The following is a 21668-nucleotide window of genomic DNA, read 5'->3' as shown; positions in this document are numbered from 1 at the left end:
TTTTAATTGCTTCACTTTGCAACTACTGAAATAGGCCTTCCTTGTTCCTTCCCCCCCCCCCCCCAGGCCAGATTGAGCCTATTGGTTGTCCTTGAAACTTGGGACATATAACAATACTGACTTTACCTCACTCTTCTGTTATTTGCTGTAGAGAAAAGGGGGGAGGGGGGAATCCGAAGAAGAGGGAAAGCTGAAGATAAATGGAGCCCTTCAGCTCTGGCTTTCTACAGCAAGGATCCTGACACAGTTCAATAAAGCTCTTGAATCTTTCTGGAGTCTAAATTATTGACTGGAATAACAGAGCCTTACACATCCAAAGTACTCTTTAAAAATATGCTGCATGTAAGCACGATTCCTGCTTGCTACCGGTATGTTTGGAAGAAGCATACAGTGTTCAGGCATGCAATATCCGCCAGAAGTTTAATCCAAAGGCTAGGTCTGTCAGAGTTTTCAAAGTGAAGGATGAACTATAGGAAATGACACTTGTGTCTAAGTCAACCCAGCTTACACTATCAATGAGATCAGTTACATGGCCATAAACTGTTCCAGTGCCACCTTTCTGTATGTCTCCAACACATAACCAGAACTGGATTGATTTTTGTCAACAGAAAACAACTCAATCTCTCAGGCTGAACCCAAAAGCAGCCATCAGAACTGAAGGGTTCTGCCTTTCATCTACCCTTTAAACAGGTTCCAATGTCTACAAACTCAGAACTGGAGGAGGAGGAGGAGGAGATATACAGTTCAAAAGGGCAGTCTGAGACTTCCCTACTTCCCTGAATGAGGACCTACATCTATATGGATAACAAATGCGCAGAATAGCAAAGGCCCTAGATATTGATGTGGCTACTTATAATAAATTTAAAGATAAGATTATGTCATGTTTCCCCTGGGATTGTGGCTTTTCCAATCTTAGAAGGCCTGTCAGATCTTTCTGGTCCTATTTGGAAGAAACCTTCCACCCCACCTACATCCTGCAGATTGGAAAATATAAGATCAAGCAAGATTCCTGTGACTTTCTAACAACTCATGCTCTCCCATCATCCATTGTGATAAAAAAGATGCAAAGACTGAGCCAATATTCTACACTGGCTGATAGTGCCATCATCTTGATACCCTAGAAAGGAAACTATTCTTCAGCCACCTGAACTTCAGAACTTCAGTTTATCAAGCTATTATGGATGGTTATCAATTGTTTCTGTGGGAAAAGCTGTCTCCACATCTAGAAATACTCCCTGAGGAGACCAAGGCATTAGTAACTTAATTCAATTGCAAGCAATTAGACTCTCGAAGCAGGAAATTAATGCAGGCAGACATGCCACTGATGCCTCCACAGGATCCTTAGCACCATCTATTATCCTGCAGAGACATGCTTGACTGTGCAAATCAGCTTTTCCATTCATGACAAAAGCTAGTCGAGGATCTCCAGTTTGATCTGCTAACCAATATTAAGAAGACTAGCAGGGATATTCTGTTTTTAACTGCAATCTCGGGTGGGTGGGTGAAGCTGCATTGGATGCAGTGTGACCCCTGCACTAGCACCAATGCCCATTGCACCATGCAAACTGTCATGGATGCTGGCGTATGGACACCTAGGTCAGGGCAGGAGAGTGGACCAGCAGCACGCACCTGAATGTGGAAATCAGGATGGATGCCATCACTGCTTTGCTGGTCAGGCCTGTGCTGGGTTCCAGGGGTGTTCCCAGGGGAGGAGCCAAATTTGGTCAGCATTTCAGCCCTGGAGCGCCCCTTTTAGTGGTACAGATGTATGCATGCAAAATGCATGGCATAAGGCTGTTTGGGGAATGGGCTATCTGGGGAGAGGTGAATGTTTTCTTTCTGACTACCAGTACATGTCACCGATACCCCCTTTGGGAGCACTGCCCCTGGCTGCCGCTCAACACCCCTCATTGGATTGGGCTGCAATAGGCCTGTGCCCCCCCCCACAAAAAAAGAAAAGCTGCAGGTTTTCCCAACTTAAAGAGGTAGTCATGGATGAAGTTTCACTATGCTTGACATGAAGCAAGACAATTGATGGGAGGGAATGTGGAAATGGTGGCAGCCCAAAGCAGAGGATAATTCCAAAACCCTGCTCTTCTGACACCTTGGTCCCTTTTTGGGGAATTCTTGGGAATTCAGATTAGCCTGTGCACTCAAACACATGCCAGCTGGGTGACTGTCCGGGAGCGGCGAGCCCCCCCCTCCCGGACTTACCGCCGCCGCTGGCCACGGACTCGATGGCCGCCTCGCCGCCACGCCCGACGCCATCCCAGCGGCTGGATTGGGCGGCCGAGGGCTTCGGGCGGCGGCAGACCGTCAGGGCGGGAGAGCCCTCCGGCGGCGCGGCGCTGGACGCTCCGGCGGGCTCCGGCCCGCCCGCCGTACTAAGCCTCCATGCGGCCAGTCCTGGCTCGGAGGGGGAGGCAGCGACCGGGGACGGCCGGACGGGCCCTCCCTGGCGACGAGGGAGCGACACCCTGCAGCGCTACGGCGCTGCCGCCGAGGGACTTGCTGGCTGGCCGCTCCCCAGGAGGGAGCCTCGCTGGACTTCGCCAAGGGCTCGGCCTGACGGTGCCGGGCGATGCGGCCCCTCCCGGGCTCGTCTCGGGCATGACAGGGCGGGCCCGGAGGTCTGGAGGAAGGCAGAGCCGGCAAGGAGAGGGCCCTTTAAGGAGTGTGGGAGGCGGCGAGGGGATAAAAGGGGAAGAAACAGCAGCAGCTGGGGAGCTGAGGGACAGGAGGCAGAAGGAAGGGTGTGCAGAGAGGGGCTGGAGAGCGGAAGGAGAAGGAGAGGTTGGGAAGGGCCAGCTGAGGGACAGGAGGGGAGTGGGGGAGGCCTGTGGAGAGAACAGGCCCCCCAGTTCTGGGACAGGGAGACTTGTGGAGCAAACAAGCTCCCTCGGGGAAACAAAGGGGAGTCCTGTGGGAGGAACAGGCTCTCCCAGGGGAACTGTGTGGAGAGGCCAGGCGGGCCCTGAGGGGGTTTAGGCCCCACTGTTTGACCACCCCTCCCTAGAACAGGGGTGAGGCCGGGAACAAGAACCCCGGGTAGGGTTTGGAGGGAAGGCATCAGGGCTCCCCCGCGGTACTCTGGAGGGGGACCCTGACAGTGACCTTGGGCTACTGAGCTTTCTCAGCCCCACCTACCTCACAGGGTGTTTGTTGTGTGCGGGCGGGGAAGGAAAGGAGATTGTCAGACCCTTTGAGTCTCCTTACAGGAGAGAAAGGGGGGATATACATCCAACTCTTCTTCTTTTTGTTTTTTACACCATCTGGGACCAGCAATTCTTCCAATTCTTTTGGAAGTCATCTCTATTGCTTTATACTCACCTGCAGAAATTGGCCTCGCTGCAACTGAGTCTCTAGTCAGGTACTAGGGAAAGCAACCAATGGAGGAGTAGAAGAGGTGACCTTTTGACAGGAAGAAAATTTACACAATCCAAGGGAGTGACAAATGAAACTAAGGTCTGTACCAAGGCAGGATGTATCAGAGTGATGGGCCAAATTTTTCTGGCTGTGTACAGCGACTGATAACTCTTCTGGTCATAGTGGCTTATGGAGCAGAAGAAAAACCACAATTTTTATTATGGGTTATCTGATCTCTTTTACATCCATTAAACTGTATGAAGACAACTAAGTGGCAAACTGCTAGCTTCCCTTCAGCCTATCAGCAACCTGACAAAAGAGTGAAGGCTGTGCATTCTATTATTCTAGGCATTATTTCCTAGAATTCCAAGGCAAGCAGCAGGAGAAAAACATATCTAGTTTTCTTTCTAACTAGTTTTGTTGGAGGTTGTTACATTTTGGAGGTAAAGATTGAAAGCCCCACATATGCAGAAATCGCCCTCTTCTTGCTTGTTTAGCAAACATCTGCTCCCTTGGTAGCAAAGTAGGTGAGGTGGCTTGATGTCATAAAAGAAGTAAGGTATTACAATTTAAACACTACATCAAATCAGGGAATTCCTCCTTTCAGAATTCTTTTTCCCTTCATTAGACAATTCAGCTGTCCATTTTGTGGTGCTTTTATCTTTACTTGTTGAACATTTTTTGCTGCCAACTTTGAAATATTAATACAAAGGCTCACAGTAGGAAGTTATGTTATTTCTGATGAAGTTTTCAGTGCATGAATCACTTCAGCTCTGGGTAACTAAGTCAATGATTTATGTAAAGTAAAAGAAACGTTTATGCTCAAAGGTAGGTGGAACAAAGCTCCATTCACTAGTATAAGAACCCCTAACTTCAGTCTTTCTTTTATTGAAATGGGGCTTTTAAATCAGTCTTTGACATTATTTTTGGATAAAGCTCTGGAAGAAATCTAAATACTGTATAATAATTCCCTTTCTATTATAAGTACTATGATGCATCATAAAGGAAATGAAAATGCAGTGTGTTTTATGGACCAATTAAAAAAAAAACTAGCCATAGAATTTGTTGGTAAAACTGAACCAAGATGTAGAACTCAGTCTTCTTCTGCCTCTTTTGGCTACTGGCTTTGCCACATAATCTCACATATATCTGGTAAAGAACTTTTGCTATTTAATAGATTTTCCCCATTAGACAGGTGAGGAAAAGAAAGGAAGTCTGCTACAGGTGGACCACGAAGTATCACATTGTCATCCTAAGCAAAATTTATTTCAGTGGATTTAGAAAAGTATAATTTGATTTAGGATGGCACTGTTAATCTCTGCTCACAATAAAGGTTGTTGTGTTGTGCTTAGAGATTGTAGGCTTAGAGCAGTTGGTTTGATTTTTGAGCCTTTAGTAGTTAGATGCCCTTTCGATGATCTATTGTGGGTCCCAAAGGGGATAGGGTTATTTTCCCTTAATCTAGTAGGTGAGTTAATGGGGATAGGTTGGAAGGGGTGAGATTGGACGTGGGGATGGCATTGTCGGGGCCATTTCCTGCTGTCTACAACATTATATTATTTTGTTCATTATTATGATTAAGATGTTATAAACTGCTATCATGTGTGATGATGTTATTTTGCTATTATATTATGAAATGTTATTATGTTGCTATGTTATAATTACTGATGTTCTTGATTTGTGATGCTGATATTTGGGATTTATGTTTACTGATGCTGCTGTTTTGCTGTTTTTGACATTTATTGGTTCAATATTTGCTGTTGATATTCGATATCTGATCGGTATTATTTGCTTGTTGTTCACTGCCCTGAGCCCTACGGGCGAGGACAAGGTATAAATCAAATAAATGAAATGAAATATTAGGTTGCAATATATTTTGATAAAAAGTCACCTTTCTTAATGACAAAAACAAATTAGAGCATGCTGAGAAACCTGTACCACACTCTATTAAAAAGTCACTACCCAGAACTACAAAAATTCTGCATATACATCATCTGTTGCTAGTACTGAGAGTTTACATAGGCAAAATGCACAAAATCCTATATTTGTTCAAAACTGCATTCTAATTCTGTTCAATGAAGGGAGGTACTAATTATGCATATGAAGCAAGCCTAAACAGGCGTACTCCAAAGCAAATCTAAAGTTATTCTGTGAGGCTTACTCCCAGGAAACCATCCCTAGAATTCCGCCCAGGAGGAGCATGATGGGGAGAGGGACTGGCTCTGTTGCCACTATTCATGTCCCCCACCAGGAAAAGCCAGCCGGTAGGCCTGTAGCAATTAGAAAAAGACAGTCTCTGTTGCTGCCACTCTCCCTCTGAGTTTGGGGGTTTTTTTAAGCCGAGAAAGGGAGCCTTTCTCAGCTTTAAAAAAAGTGCTGAGGCTGGAGGCTTCAGTGCCCCTCTCCCTCTAAGACAGGGGTCTGCAACCCACGGCTCAGTAGATCTTCGGGTCCATGGAAAACGGGTCCAAGTGGCTCGTTGGGTGGTAAAGGTTGCCGACCCCTGCTCTAAGAGGACCCCCTGAGAGGGAGGGGCACTGCTGCCTTTAGCCTCGAAGTTTTTTGGGGGGGTTAAACTGAGAAAGGGACTCTTCTCAGCTTAAAAAAGCACCAAGGCTGCAGGCTTCAGCGCCCCTCTCCCTCTGAGAGGATCCTCTGAGAGGGAAGGGCACTGCAGCCTCCAGCCTCGGAATTTGGGGGGCATTTAAGTCGATAAAGGGATCCTTTCTCAGCTGTAAAAAAAGTGCCATGTGCTGAGGCTAGAAGCTTCAGCGCCCCTCTCCCTCTGAGAGGGACCCTCTGAGAAGGAGGGGTGCTGCAGCCTCCAACCTGGGTGTTTGGGGGGGTTTTTAAGCAGAGAAATGGAGCCTTTATCCGCTTTTAAAAAAGCACACAGGCTCTCAGAGGCTCTTCTCAGAGGTTGAGGGGTGCTGAAGCCAGCAGACTTGGTCCTGGGTGGCATGCACACATCGCACAGAGAGCCAGCCATGTCCCCCCCCTTCCTGGAAGAGTGGGGGCAATTTTTCAACCCCCACTTGACTCCATGGGGGCTGCCTGCACATTTGTCCCCAGATGTCACCGTGGCAGCTCCACCACTGGGTTGTGTTATATGCTCAGGGGTGTGTGTTGGGTGGGGCAAGCCTGGGGATTTTCCCTGGACAGCACATGCCAGGCTTCCCCTTCCACAAACACTCTCCCCCCCCCCACCGCTGAGCCTGGTCTTGTCCCTTGGGGCCCACTAAATGAGGTGTCTGCCTCTCCCAACAGAATCGCTGCACAGTTCCCTGCTTGTTTTGGTGCCCCCAGCCGGCAGCTCTGTCCAACCAGTGATCAGGTAAGAAGAAGGGCACAGCAATAGTGGCAGGGCTGCCTTCTCTGGCACTGCTGCTTTTGCCCCACATAGGTGGCCCACTTGGCCCCTAGGCACCACACGCCCTGGCCACAACAGTGGAACATGGGGGGTGGGGGTGGGGGCTCCCTGCCTTTCCTATCAGACCTTGTCTGGAAGGGTGGCTTGGTCTGGGTGTGGAGACATCACATCAGAATCTGGCATCAAGCTGGTGTCATCGATGAACTGATGACAGTGACGAGAGCTGTAGCTCTCCGCCAGAACCTTCTCAAAGCTGGGATTTGAAGCTCTTCCTTTTGGTGTGTTTCAAGGACATTCCGAGAGAAGGAAATGGCATTCACTTTAGCTATGCTACTGTACTATACTGTCCAAACCATTCCCCATGCCTCATCCAGCAATATTAGATTCACTACAGAAGCAATAGATGCTTGCAAATATGCTACAATTCTGGTTCATATATTATGATAATACCAACATGGAAGTGTCTCAGAGGGATACATTAACATAACTAAGCGCTATGTATGCAACAATTGTGATTTCCTTCGGTACTGCTCAGCATTTGCAGCTATGGAACTTGCAGCACACATTAATGTTAAACCTCTGTGAAAATACCCTTCATCCAAACACAATTGCCAATCAGCCACAGCCTTCTTAATAGTAGCCTTGCATCATGATAGCCACTACAGTGTGATAATAAATAGCATTGTGTTTGAAGTGAATCTGCTTTTCCTCTATCTTAATGTATTCAGCACAACAGCATATGGGGAGGGGGGAGATTGTACAGTGATTCATAAAATTGTAGATTGATTGGAATTTTGTGAAGGTATGTTGGTGAAAAATCAGTAGTGATTGAAAAATGTGTGCTTTTTAAAGTTGATTGCATAGTCATTTTTTTACTTCTTTAGTTTACAAAGACATAATAAATGTGGATAGTCATGGTAAAAAAAAATTCAGAATCCTTGCTCAATAGAAAGTATTTGCTAGCGATATGAATCTATTATAAAAAATTAGTAAATCATGCTTAACAATAGTGTGTTAATTATGCAGTGATAAATTATTTTGTCTACTTTAACAGTATAATAGTAGATCATTGTTCTTTCTGATGCAGGAAGGAATAATTTAACAAAAACTATAAACTGGGATCAGAGTGTTCAATTTCCTTTATCTGTATTGTTTCTATACATTTCACTAAATTTTGCTACATGTACTACTAATGCATGGAGGGTTTTTTTTGTATATAACATGATAAATACAAGAAAGACAGATCAAAGCCCGTAGTTAAAAATTGTACCGTACTTAGACAAGAGCCTGAGCTTTACAACTCATTTTCAAGATTCCTATGGAAATCTCATAAATTTTTAGTTAGCAAAACTTTGCAAATTGTGATTTAAAAACCTACTTAGTTTTCTGTAATGACATTTATTTCAATTTCTTTATTAAATATAATACTTATTTCAATTTCTTTATTAAATATAATTATATTAAATATAATACTTACACTTTTTTAAAAAAGTGTAAATGCTTGATGTGTTGAAACTACTGTGCTCTAGTGTGCTCTAGTGACTGCGATTAGTTGAAATTTTACCCTCATCATGTAGTCACTTAAAATGCAATCCTAAACATACTCTTCCAATCCTGTAAATTTCACTGAGAAAGGGGTGTTTGTCTTTTGGAAGCATTGTACTGTAAGTGGCCTTAGGCAACCAAATTTCCCACAGGCTTACTTCTCACATTGGAAATGTAGTACAGACCTAACAGGATTGTTGGAAAAAAAATACTGTGAAAAATTCTTTGATTACCTTGCTATATACATTATCGTTATTTAAATTATTTCATACATATTTATATGCTATTTACAAGTTACAGGTGAGATTATAAGGAATATCTCTATTATTTAAGTCAATCAAGTCCATTAGATGACGTAAGTATTAGTTCTCTCCCTACTTTTCCTGCTAGAAAAGCTACATGTCACACCTGTTGTGATTATTGCATTCACATACAGTTGCCAGTCTCCAGGTGAGGCCTGGATACCTCTGGGGTTTACAGCTGATATCCAGGTAACAGAAATCAGTTCTCCGGGAGAAAATAACTGTTGGAGTCCAAATGTTCCAGCCTCAGATCTCCAAGAAATCCCCAACTAGGCGTGGTTGGGAAGAAGTGGCCATTATATAAGTTTATATGTATGGCAGCACCTTAATGTACACAGCTATATAATAGCCAGAATTGTTTTATTTCATATTACATTGTATTCGCTCCCCCGCCACCCCCAGTTTTGTTGGTTTTAGTGGGAAACACATTTCTGACTGGTATTCCATTTAATAACAATGAAATGTTCAGGGATCATGTCCCTAACATTTGAGATCCTCCCTCTCAGATCAACCTTCTTTCCTTCCTACTACTGCAGTATGCAACTATGAAAATCAAACAACCATGCAACTCATGCTGCAATGTTGCATGAACATTTTGAGAGATTTTCTAAGATTACTAATTATAACTATTTTTAGCAACTAGCTGTAATGCTAACAATAATGAAAATTGATTTTTCATTTAGTTGTTTTGTTAGTTAATGTCTGAGTGAACATCCAATTGGTTTCCAGTGGTTGAACATTAATCACACTGGTGACTGCAGAGATAGCATTCGGGTGATCCCTGGTAGACCAAGTCTACTTAATTATTGTTATCCTGGGGTCTTGCTTATCTGAAGTTAAGAATAAGCCATACAATTTTTAAAAAATCAAATCTTGTATTCTTTTATTTAAATCAAAATACACACACTAAAAAATTATTTGCTCTGCAAGTGTTTCTGGTTTAGGTTTAATACTTGGGGCACATTCTAGACCCAGGGGTCAGCAACCTTTACCACCCAAAGAGCCATTTGGACCCGTTTTCCACAGCCCCAAAGATCTACCGAGCCGGAGAGGCGGCTCCGCATGGAGCCGCCTCCAGTTTGGTCCCTCCGCTCACCTTTCCTGGAGGGACACGCCCATGCTACCCTCCGACCTCCAGGCCAAGCGGACCTGCAGTATGAGGCTGAAAGAGCCGCATGTGGCTCCGGAGCTGCAGGTTGCAGACCCCTGTTCTAGACTAATACATTAATTAGTGGTAGCCTATTGTCATCTATGTGGGCTACATTTGACTTCTGTTAAAATTCCACCCCTGCCTGAGAGGCAGTACCTGCTTCTTGGAAGCACATGGGCATCAGTGGGATCCATTCCTCTGAATATTCCTTCAGTATAGAGTTAGGACTTCAATGAAGAGCAGTGATTTGCTCTGGAAATGGAAAAAATGAGTTAATGGCCAAAGATTTCCTCCTTTATGTCTTCTAAAAAGCTGCTGCTTCCAAGCATAGTTAGTAGGTCCGTTCATCTTCTCTGTATTTCGTTTATAGGATCAAATTTAGAAATACATTCATTTAATATGTCCCAGTTGGATAATGCAGGATAAGTAACTTTGTTGCAAGTAATAACATTTTAATCCTGGATAGGATAAGCAGTTGTAAAGACACTGTTAAAAAGATAGCCACATCACTTTTTTAAAAAATAGGGGTGGTTATAGAACACTGCCCCCTTGATATATCATGCTCTGTGTGTGAATCTGAGAGCCAGCAGGGTGTAGAGGTGAGGTTTCAGACTAAGACATGGGAAACCCAGATTCAAACCCCTACTGGGGCCATAAAAGCTTGCTGAGTGACCTTGGGCCAGTCACATCTTGGCTGGTATTTGAATGGGAGATCTGAGAATACCAGGGTTGTGATGCAGAGGCAAGCAATAGCAAACCACCTCAGGGATGGAGCAAGGGGAAACTGTGCCCAGTGCGTGCACGCGCTCCTCCAAGCCCCCGTCCACCCCAGAATACCCCACCATGCCCCCAGAACGCTTCCACGGGGGTGCATCACGTACTCCCCACCCCCTTGGCACTATGCCACTGAACCACCTCTAAACATCTTTTGCCTTGAAAACCCTACAGGGTTATCATAACTCAGCTGTGGCTTTGCAAGGAAAAAACCAATCCCCAGCTTTAATTGAAAACACTTTAAGACTCTACCTCTTTTCATTCTAGATCCATAAAGTTGAACATGTAGGTGTTTTGGTCAGAATTACATGGTGAGAAATGGAGGAAGAGAAGCTGCAAGTGGCTGGAATTGTGTTGATTAACCCTTTTTTAACCAAACTCATTCTCTTCTAGTCTCACCTTTCTTCCCTTTGTTGTTTGTTTATCTCTCTGTAATGTTCACAGTGACTAGTAGGAAGAACTTGGGCAAAAAACTGAAGTGACATTTATATTGATTTCAGGTTGATTTATTTATGTATAGTGGGAGATATGCCTGAACAGTGTGTGTGTGTGTGGGGGGGGGGGGATGAATGCCCAGTTTACTCACTCCAGAAACGTGGTTTTAATTATTCATTTATGCCTCACTGCTGCAACTTCCTTGTGTGAAAGAATAAATGGCTCTGAGCGTGTGTAGAATGCTGTTTCCTCACTAATTAATAGCTTTTGTCAAATTCCTTCCCACCTCCTTTCCCCACTTAAAAAATCTGAAACTGCAAATAAAGGACTAGAAAGGCACAATACTCAGGCTAGTTTAAAGTCCAGAATCCTTTGACACACAGAAAAGAGTTCTTTATTATAAAAGGTTGAGGGGATAGAAAATCCAGGAAATCTGAAGACTTGTCACTCCTCATTGCAGAAAAAGAAGGTATTTGGGGACAGCTAAACAAATCTGGGGCAGAATAATCAATTCTCTGAATATTGAAATTGCAACAGCTTTGCACATATGGACAATGCTTTTCACTACACAGAAACCATAAACATTTATCTTCATGGTATTAGAGGATAATTTCTGGGTTAGAATTGACTTGCAAGTAGATATAACTTTTTTAAAAAGTAAGAATCTCTTATTTTAGAAACTGATGCACTGATTGAATCCTATCCCCACCTCACCTCCAGCTTTCACAACATAGTTTTGAATCCTTCCCTGTAGTTGCCCTGAAATACCCTTTGAGAAAGAAAAATTCAGAGAACACATAGGATGGTTGTAAGCTAATCCCCTTTTCCTGGATAGCTGATAGTGTGCCATAGATATATGGCTTTTTCTTAGGCTTCCATGCATGCCTGTTTGTGGTAAAACACTGGAAGGGCTGTCATATAGAGAATGTTGCAGAGTTCTTTTCTGTTGTCCCAGAATTCACACAAAAGAGTTTTTTGGCTAAGCGTTAGGTCATAACTTCCTGACAGAACAGTTGTTCAGTGGAACAGGCTTCCTTGGTAGGTGATGCACTCTCCTTCAGCTGAATGGCTATCTGGCAACAGTGCTGGATCCCTGAATTTAGACAGATCATGAGAGGGAGAACAGGAAGAGTTTCAGCAATGCTTGACTCTCATGGTCTTTTCTTACATGGCTAGGACAATGCTGCCACCTACTGCCTCCAAGACCCACATGGAGTCTGGAGGTGGTGCCTGCAGTTGAATGCTGGAACTGGCTAGGCTGAGCCCAGCACTCAGCTATAGGCTCCACCTCCAAAGTCTGTGCAGAGTTCAGAGGCAGCACACACAGTTTATAACTGGGACTAACCTGGCCAGGTTCAGCGTTCAATTGCAAGCGCCACTTCCAAACACCACATGTAGTTCAGAGGTGACCTGCACAGTTGAATGCTGGAATCTGGCAGGCCAGGTTGAGTTCAGAGGCAGTGCCTGCAGAAAAATGCTGGACCCGGCCAGGCAGCAGATAAATGAGGGAGAGAGGGGGGAGGAAGAGGGTTTTTTCCTCTCTTTTCAAAGCTGTGAACCTAAGTGGCCTGAAAAAAGGCTCCCCCAAAGTAGTGGTTTTTTTTTTTTAAAAAAAGTGGATTCCAACCCCCCCCCCCCCCCCGCATTTTTTGGAATCCACTTTTTTGGATCCATTTTTATTGCCACTTTTTGGGGGGGTGGGGGAGAATGTCAGTAAGGGGTGTGGGGGGAGAATGCCAAAAAACACCAATAGGGTATTGTTGGGGGGGAGGTTGTTCTGTTCAGCTTTTCCATGAATGCCCACCCCCCAAGTTAGTTCAATTGCTTTCCAGCCTCACCTGAGCCACCTTTCTGGAAATCCTAATAGAGGTAGCAAGCAACAATGGGATAGGACAGGTTCCCCCTCCTTCTCAAAATAGGGAACTGAGGCTTGGAGCTTCTAAAATGCTAGAAAAGAGTTCAAGAAAAAAACTGCTCCAGACCCCAGGAAAAGATTCTTTGATCAAGACTGATGTGATCAGTGAATGGAGAAAGGGAATAAGTAGAAAAAGGACAAAGGTCTCTTTTTTCTGGGTCTCTCAGGATCTCTCCTCTGGATGAGGTAGCAGGTTGGATTTGATTTAAATCAAATCTATTTAAATCATGATTTAAGTCACTAGTGTTATTGGGGGGTGGGTGGGAGGCTGGAACTGGGTGTCTTCCATCCTTCATCCTCCTTCCAAATTCTCACTGTTTGAAGAATGTGTGTTTGGGAGAGTGAATGACAGTATCTTTCCGTCATCAGGAGAGTAGAGGGGAGAGTTGGGCTTGATGTATCAGTGCTGGGGAATATAATGCTTTGCCTGTTCTAATATACTCAGTTCTGACAATATAAGTCAACAGCTTTTCTATGCTTGAAATCAGTAAATAAGAATCCTGCTTTCAAAGTACTGTTTTCAATGTTGGTATCACAGATGGGTGATTTCTGGATGCCATGTCATAGCTAATGTCTCTTCTTCAGCAGTTAAAATTTGACCCTGGTACCGGCTAGTGACAATATTTGCAAGAAAATAAACTGCAGACAGTGCTTGTGCCACTTTTTTTTAATGCTTGTAATTTAAATCTGAAAACCAAAAATGGCAACACAGTAGAATTATATAAGAATAAAGTAAAAAACCTGTGTTGAGGCTAAATTATTTCCATCAGCAGTTAATGCTTACAAAAATATAAGTAATGCAACACGATGATCTGTGTGATGCTTGTGTGAACAAGATTACACAACCAAAATTGTTTTTACCAGCAAGATATGCTTTCAAAAAGTATAGACACACAATAAGTATAAACATTCCAGACTTTTGTGGAGTATTCTGCTCAAAAGGTTTTACTTTCATTTTTACTGCTTTACCCTCCACACACTCTACTCCTGAAGATCTATAAACTTAGCAGTCAAGAAGTAAGGGATTGATTCTGTGTACATAGATTTGCAAAGGAACAATGAGGCTAAGGCCTTTTTTTCAACCCTGTGTTTATTTTATAATGTTGCTGTGAAGAAGCATGTTACCTCTGCAGTTACAAATTCACAGTTTTGAGAAATGCAAAACTTTCTAAATAGAAAAAATGCCCAAGATGATCTTACAGGATGGATTAATTTACGATGGAATTCATCTACCAAAATTTTTAAACATTACATGAATATACAGCCTCATGAAACTGTCAGGCCACATTCCAGTGAATGGTCCTGAGCAGTTGGGTTTTATAAAGACTGTCAAAGAAATAATACCCAAGAATCAAAGTTTTGAAACATAGGAAAGATTTTACTGTTCAGAATTAGGTATCTGACACAGGGTGTTCTCGATGAGAGACACACCCACCATACAAAAGACCTCATCTGTTATAGTTTCCAAGAATACATACATCATAATTCTTAATCATACCTGCATATACATAACCCATATTATTATTTTCCCATACACGTGCTTGGGCATGAGCATTAAACTTTAAACTGATTGGCTTTGCCTATTTCTTTCATGTCACGCTAAAGCTGCATGTTCTCTGCTCGTGACTCCCTGCCCATATGCAAAGGGGCTGCAATAAACTGAATTCTGTCTTTTGTGGTTATTGATTGATTGATTGATTGATTGATTGATTGATTGATTGATTGATTGATTGATTGATTGATTGATTGTTTGGATTTGTAGACCACCCCATCCCCTAGGGGCTCTGGGCGGTGTACAACAATCTGACTTCTTTATTTTTTACAAAAAATAATTGATTTTTATACACACTGTGAGATAGCGATTTTGACCATGTGCTGTCCCAGGGAGCTAGAGAATACTTCCAGGTAATGGAAACTATAGAAATCTGTAACATCCTAAGCTCAAGAGCTTATATTCTAACATCTGATAGGGCATGTATAGAAAGAGACATGGAGGTAAAGTTTCCTCTTAATTTCTTTTGGATCCCTTGATCAATTAGTGATGTGCCAAAAGTGTTCTTGTGCCAAAAGCATTCTTTGGATGCTGGTAGCAGTTCCCTGTACAACTTAGACCTCCCCTGTCTTGGACACACTATTGTAAAGGGAGATGTCAGGAAAGGGAGGATTGGCAGTTGGCAAGCAGCTATTCCTTCAGGGGTGAACCAGGCAGTAAATTGTCCCTGTGGTGCCCAGGAGTGTGGAAGAGTGAGAAACTGAGGCAAGGTCTCAGAGTTTGGAAAAGAAGTTGGGAGGGGGGCATTCCTGACTTTCCCAGCCAGTTCCTACAACTGTCAAACAAAGATCTACTATGTTGGAAGATTAATGTCTGCTGTGCCCAGTAATACTGAGATGAGTCTCTTGTGCTTCCTTGAATGGAGCAATTTTACTGAAATAATTTTAGCTATTTCTACTTACCAAAGCAGCCCCCCAAAAGTCACTTCTGTTGGTCAGAAAATCCTCCAAAACAGTATGCTGTGCAACACAAAAAGAAAAAGCATCTTAACTCTTGCCCATTCTCTCTGTTCGTGAAAACATTGGATCCATGTAGGATTACCAATCTCCCACCAGAGAAACCTCTGCTCTGGTGATTCCCCCAGCACTGATCAGCTGACTGACTGTGGAATTTACCAACAAGAAAGGTAGGCCTTGACCTGCATGACTGGCAATGTGATGATTGTTGGAGTTAGGGTTGGATTTGGAGTTGGAGTTAGTTATTTGTGGATCAGCCCAGCCTTGTGTGGGAGTGCAGCAAAAGAAACTCTCCCAGAGAGATAAATAAAAGGAAAAACACATTTATTCATGTAGTTTTCAGTTCACATCTTTGTTTCAGGTGAGAAGTAGATAGAAAGAAACCCTACACCAAAGAGATAATCTCCCAATAAACAAGCGGGCACTCTAATGCGCCATCACTTGCGTGGGGATAAGATCTGCTCTGTGGGAAAGGCCCACAGAGGCAGGGAGCCATTGTCCATGTACTCAGGACAAAGGGAAGGACAAAGGAGGCTGCAGCATGGAGAAGAAAGGAAATCAGTGAGCAGTCTCCTGGCCAAGACAAGGAGGACAGGCAAGAGAGGGCCAAGACAAGGAGGACATACTTAGAGAGACACAACATCCCCCATTTTCCAGGCATGCAGAAGTCACGCATTCCAACAATGTCACTTCTGGTACAAAACAGAAGTGGTGTTATGATATCACCAATGATGCAGAGATGCCATGGTAGTTGAGTAAAAGCTGTATGGTAAAAATGACTTCTACCTTAGAGTTTATGTTGAAATACCAGATTCCCTGCATCACTGGTAGTGTGATGATGTCAGTTTCAGTGCGTGCTAGAAAAGACATTACCACATTGCCAGTGATGCAGGCTTAGGCCTAGCTTTCCTTCTGCTGGTAAGCTCCCAACTAGTTGCCAAGGCAACCCAAGTTCCATCCCATTGTGTTTCTGAGATCAAAGTAGTGAAGGATTCTCCCCATTTCTGAAGCAGAGATTAAGCTGCTTTAGGAGTCAAACCACAGATTTATCAAGAACAGTTTGGTCTCACTAGCAACGGTTCTTCAAAGTCCTTTTCATAATCTTTTATTCATTTATGTATAAAATTTCTATGCTGCCTGTCTGGACTAGCTGGAGGCATCTCCCAAAAATAAAACAAAACCAAGGAAACAGACAACAAAAACAAATCATACCACTTAAACAAATTATACCAATAATAACTGATTTTTAAAAACTGGATAAGCAATGGATTGAACCTAGGTTCTTCAGCATGTAAACCAGATGCTCAGTCACTGAGCAACATGGAACTCTTACCTCGGAATGTTTAGCTGCACAGTAGGACTGTAGTGTGGTTTCCTTGTGTTTACATGCCAGGAGTCAGCCCAGTGCCTGGCTCTGTAGCTGCTTGCTGAGCTGCCCTCTGCTTATCCTGGTTCTCTTAACTCTGCATCACCTCCCTTATCACACCCAGTAGTTGCAAGATGAAGGGCTTTGTTAAAGCCCTTTAAATTGCAGTTATAGTGATATAACTTTCCAAAAATAAAACCCCTCCCCAAGAAAGAGGCAAACCAATTCTTTGGACCACATGCTGCTGAAAAAGGGATCAATGTTTTAGAGCTGGTATTCTCTCTCCCACCCCTTCTTCCCTTGCACACATACAGGCACACTTGCTCTCTTGCTCTCCTACTGCTGCTGAGAAAAGGAGAGAGGCTTGTTTTAAAATAAAGGGTTGTTTGAAATAAAGTTTCAGGAAGCCCTCTTGATCATGGTGAGGGTGGAAGTAGAGCAGGGGAGGTGGGGTGGAGCCAAAAACATCCCCTGATTGTACGGTTTCTTGGGAAAGCTCTCTCTGTTACCATTATATCGATATATTGGTATTTGATAGGAGCATTTAGAGAAGCAGGAAGGAGCTGGCAACGTGGATGCGAGGGATTAGAAGGGAGGTGTGGATAGAAGTGCAAGGGAGTGGGAAGGTGGAGCTAGAAGTGGTCTTGCTTGCAGCAGACAGAATGGAAAGTGAAAGTGGGGCTTGAAGAAATACATCCATACAAGAGATCTTGCTGCGGTTGACATTTGCCCCATTTCACACCAGGCAACTTGTGCATAATCAACCTCAGTCTCATTCCTTCTCAGATTTTGTTTTATTTCTCCAGCTAAGACAAAGACGTGAACATCTGTCTCTTTTTTAGTTTGGCTTAATGATGGATATAGGTTTGCTTTTAGATTTTTATGTAAATATGAAAATATGCATTTTCCCCACTGTGCTAACATACATTTCAGCCTTGAGAAGAATAACATAAGAATCAATGATTTTATGCCCAGAATAAATCCTACAACACATGAAACAGAGTTTACAACTATTATTCTTTGGTATACTCAGTGGTGTCTAACATCATACCTTTAGAGAAAATCAATTAGATGAGTTAATAAGGTTGTGTGAAACTCACATAGTTATGCCTATAGAATATAGCTACACTTTAAACTCCAGTCTTGAGCCTAGGTCTTCTGAAAGTTTAGATCAGAACTGCGTTTCCAGATCAGGGTCCACTGATATTCGGCTCACTCAGCATGGCCACACGGGCACATGCTGAGAGAGAGGCTGGATGTGGGAATTGTAGTTCCTGAACATCTGGAGAGCCGCAGGTTCCCTACCCCTGGTCTAGATTATGGGGAGACTATCTTGTCTTTTCTGAAAAGGCTTGGTAAGAAATTTAGAAATAGCTCTTCATTTTTAAATTCAAGCTTGGTTGGAAAAGTATGAGTTATCTAAAATTTATCATCTTATTTACATATTCTGTTCTTGTTTATTTAATCTGTTCAAGGATAACTACATAATGTTTAATAAAGTTCTTATAAAACAGCATTGAGTGATCATTGTCTAGGATACAAGTTTTTCTCCAACAACTGGATTAAACAGACTTCTAACTTCTCTTCAGTCACAAGACTTGTACCTGTACATAATAATAATTGAAGAGACTGATCATTCTTCATGCATCGTCATGGTTTAGTGGTTAATGTGTTGCCTGAAAACTATCCAGGTGCCTTTTATTAATAAGTCCCTCCTCTTGCATGTGTACAAGTAATTTCATAACACAGTCATCAAGGAAACATCAGGTGTCTGCATGACTGTAACACTAGGCTTGTTTCTACACAGATGTGTAGAAATGCCTCTGTCACAGCAGTAGCATCACATGTCCTGGGCTGCTGCTAACCCCATTCCTCCCTTTTCGCTGACCACATTTGTGCAAAAGCACAAGCATGACAGTGATCGTGCTGGAACTCTCACGGCCCTGAACCCTCCTTTCCCCTTATTTTCCCTTTATTGAGCCATGATGTAACGCCCAGCTTGGCAAAGGGAAAATGTCCCTTTAAAAGGCTTAAGGGGTAGAGCTACTCCCTGCTTTTTTCAAAGCAGACCTTACACTTTCCCATAGTGGGCACTGAATATGTACACAGATATGTACAGCCAACCAGCCCCTTTGTGATGTGACTAGCCTCAACCCGGATCAGGGCTTTCACTGCCTTGGCCCCCATCATGCCATGTCAGAATTCCACATGGGCCCACATGCTGAAAGAGGTTGGGATCCCTGCTATAGATGTTGATCACCTGTATGTGAGCAGTACCGATACACAATTGCTGGCAACTCTCAAGGAAATGGTTTGGATTTATTGCTAAGTGTTTCATAGTATCATTTGGAACTTATTTTATAGATTTCAATTTTAATTTACATGAGTAGAGTTTATTCACATTGATACATTTTCTAAAATCTCTTCACGGGATGTACACATCCCAGTTCTGCAGATCACCTATTATCAGCTGCTAAAATATCCTTTAGCTTTGTATTATTTCAACCCCAAAGTCTGAAGAATATTCTCCAGTTGTGTAAAGATGTACGGAATTACATTTAAACTGTTCTGTTCATGTTCTTCATTAAAAAAAAGATATATGCAGTCAAAGAAATGTGCTTATTTCATGAAGGTTGGGATTATATTTACAGTTGTATGTTATTATTTAGATATTTGCATAGAGCCAATGCGGTGGTGTGGTTAAGAGTGGTGGACTTAAATCTGGAGAACCGGGTTTTATTCCTCCCTTCTCCACATGAGCAAAAGACTCTAATCTAGTGAACCAGGTTTGTTTCCCCACTTCTCCACATGAAGCCTGTTGGGTGACCTTAGGCAGTCACAGTTCTCTCAGAACTCTCTCAGTTCTACCTACCTCATAATGTGTCCATTGAGGGGAGGGAAAGTGGAGGTGATTGTAAACTACTTAGACATTCCTTAACATTTATGTTATTACATCATTTCCTTTATTTAATTATACCTTTTCTGTATTCCCTTATTTATCCAGCAGATTCTTTTATATATTGTATTTTATGTATTTCTATGTTTTTCTATGACCCTAATGAAAATTGAGTGACTGACTTCTAGAAAAAAAACTGCTTCTTTTTCTGAAAACAACTTTTCTCCCAGTGGGAACTTAAAGGATTTTTGGTAAATTCTCCCTTTTTCCATTTTATATTCACAATGCATCTGTAAATTGAGAGGGAGTTAGTAGCCCAAGGTTACCCAATGAACTTCCATTGCAGAGTGGGAAAGTAAACCTGTGTTTACCAGGTCCGCATCCGCTATGACATACTAGCATACCAGAATACCCTTAAAACCTTCAATATTATAAGGAAAGTATTGCATAAATTCTTTCAGATTGTTGATTTAGTTCTCTGTTGTTCCCTGGGGTTTTTTTTTAATGTGTGACATTGTTAAGGTTCCCTGGTGCTCTCCCAGGGGCTGCTGGTGTGTGGGCTCTTTTTCTGAACCAGACACTTCACACAGAAAACGTATACATTTTTAAAAATTTATTAAAAGAAGGAACAGTTCAAAAGCACTGATATTGGCAAGTGCAGATAGTACAAAATAGAAATTGAAAAACCGCTGTAGCTAGCATAGCAAACAAGAGTCCCAGCATAATCCAGTTAGAAATGTCAATTCTTATGTAACTTTGATTTCATAGAGCAAGAAGATTCAGTTTTCTTCAAGTCAAGAACAAAACCCATGAAGACCTGTGGTGGGAAGCATGGCATATAGTTAAATTCCTTGTATTGCCTTGAGTTCAGGATTTCCTGGGCTATTTCCCAGTACGCCAGATGTAACTTCTGATTGAACTGAACTATTAAGCAGCTAAACAACTCTGATCTAGTGACAGATGAGAGGAAATAGTAGGAAACTGGTTGAAACCCTTAATTCCTTGCATTATAATCTTCTGTTGCAAACAGTATTTCCTCCAGTTGTCCTGGATGACTCTGTGTTAATACACAGTTGAAATCCTTGCAGAAGGACATAGATTTACCAAATGATGGCCTTTTTATTCAAAGTGTGACTAGAATTACTAGAATATAGAGTTACCAACCTCAGTGGTGGTTGTAGATCTCTCCAAATTTCAACTGATCTCCAGGCTACAAAGGTCAGGTCAGTCCTGGAAAAAATTGCTGCTTTTTAAAAAGAATCATTTTTATTGTGGTTAAAAATAATATACAGTTATCTAAAAAGGTCTATCAATTTAAAAGAAAATTATATTAAAATAAAACAGGAGAAAATTGCTGTTTTTGAAGGTAGACTTTATCACATTATACTCTGCTTAGACCCCTATTTTCCCTTAACCATACCTTTCACAGACTCTGCTCCCCAAATTTCCAGGACAGAGCTGCATGCTTCAGATGATTCTGTAACTGCAACATTAAAATCTCTGTTGAGCTACAGTAACCCCATAGGGTTAGCCTATAAATTAGGTAAAATTGCTATGATTTCTATGATCACAGCAACTACAGGTTCATATCAGGAATTAAAGATCACGTAAAACTGATGTATCTAATTTGGGTACCCTAACTTGGATCTATTTAAGCTAGTTTCCAGAGTTCTGTGATAGCTCATACATGTCTAAAGTTTCCACAATTAAAAGATAGTAGAGAAGTGCAATAAAGAGATGGAGTTTCGGATTCCAAAACTTCCTTCTGTAGTATGTAAAATATTACAAAAGAATCTTAATGTTTTATCCTTAAAGCTTCATTGTGTGCTTCCATTCTGATCTGTGCATTTAATGTGATACTCTGTATTTTAGACCCTCCTGCAGCTAAAAAGGAAATAATTACGTCTGTTTCCAATCTGTTCTTCCTAGTGTTGTTTGTAATGTCAGTGTTAGAGAACTGTTGTATTGTTACCAGTGTGCTTGCATAAATTAAAAAAATTAGTTTGTTTTATAATCAATTTTAAAACTCATCAATAAAAGC

General features: G+C 42.3%; 1 protein-coding gene across 1 annotated transcript in view; it reads left to right on the top strand.

The window, feature by feature from the left end:
* Positions 1–21668, top strand: part of TENM2 (teneurin transmembrane protein 2) — a 1113792-nt gene that overhangs the window by 154830 nt on the left and 937294 nt on the right. The gene's annotated exons all lie outside the window — the stretch shown is intronic.

Source organism: Sphaerodactylus townsendi, linkage group LG03 (assembly GCF_021028975.2).
Source record: "Sphaerodactylus townsendi isolate TG3544 linkage group LG03, MPM_Stown_v2.3, whole genome shotgun sequence".
Taxonomy (NCBI): domain Eukaryota; kingdom Metazoa; phylum Chordata; class Lepidosauria; order Squamata; family Sphaerodactylidae; genus Sphaerodactylus; species Sphaerodactylus townsendi.
Note: the sequence above shows the minus strand (reverse complement) of the source record. Positions and strands in the feature narration are given on the sequence as shown.